The following is a 1,090-nucleotide window of genomic DNA, read 5'->3' on the forward strand; positions in this document are numbered from 1 at the left end:
CTACCATCTTTGTTCTTTCACCCAATTGGATACAAGGTCATCTGTCCAGTCTTTCAGGCTTAGACTCAACCCTGACAACTTCCTCTCCTCCAGCATCCATATCAAACCAATCTCCCAAGTCTTCCAGTATTACCTCCTAAGTAGTAAGTGAAACTATCCCTTACTCTCCTTTGCAGCTATTCCTGACCAAGCGCAGGCGTCATCATCTCTTCCCTGGACTATTACAAAGACTCATTTCTTTCAGCCAATCAGTCCTACTCACAGCCACCACACTGACTTCTTCAGGATGTGAATCTGATGATCTTGCCCCTCTGCTTAAAGCTCTTCAAGCTCCCTAAACTAAAAAAACAAACTCACTGCCATTTAGTTGATTTTGACTCATAGTGACCCCCACTGGGTTTCTGAGGTGGTAAATCTTTAGGGAACTGGATTTCCCCATCCTCCTTTCACAGAGGAGTTGGTGGGCTTGAACCTCCAACTTTCTGGTTAGTGTCAAATGCTTTAGGCACTGCACCACCAGAGTTCTTTTTCAAGGCTCCCTAGTGCTCACACATAAAATCCAAATTCTTAAGCAATACATAGAGACTTCTGATTTCCTCTTGACTTATTCCCTGCCTTTTAAGTCATTCTGCAAAAACAGAGCCTTCACAGCCCTCTGCTTTCCAGCACTGAATACATCATCCCCCCCCCCTCATTTTCTCATTGCCTGATTCCTTTTCTATCTTTCCCACAAGACCAGGAATCTTTGATGACAGGGCACATATCTTCTGTGTATCCAGCCCCAGTATAGCAGGGGCTCAGCGAAGAATTGTCAGATGCTTACATGACTGAAGAGCAAAATTATGAGGAGTTTCTGGCTGAGGTTGGAGATGAGCATCATTGAGCATCCTAGGAGAAGTTTCAGGAGGGGACTCAATACCACTGCCCAGGAATTCAGAGTTCAGAGACATTTAGCTCTACTTCCTGCATCTGTAGTCCTTGGCCTTCTCCTCATCTTGGCCTCTCTCCATCCATATGGTAGAAGGTCAATCTTTGGCTTGCTCTTGTTACAAAGGGGGAGTTGCAGTAGGGTGAAAGTGTACCAGCTTTG

The sequence above is a fragment of the Orycteropus afer genome, unplaced genomic scaffold (assembly GCF_000298275.1).
Source record: "Orycteropus afer afer isolate SDZICR_OR568_19922 unplaced genomic scaffold, OryAfe1.0 scaffold00074, whole genome shotgun sequence".
NCBI lineage: Eukaryota > Metazoa > Chordata > Mammalia > Tubulidentata > Orycteropodidae > Orycteropus > Orycteropus afer.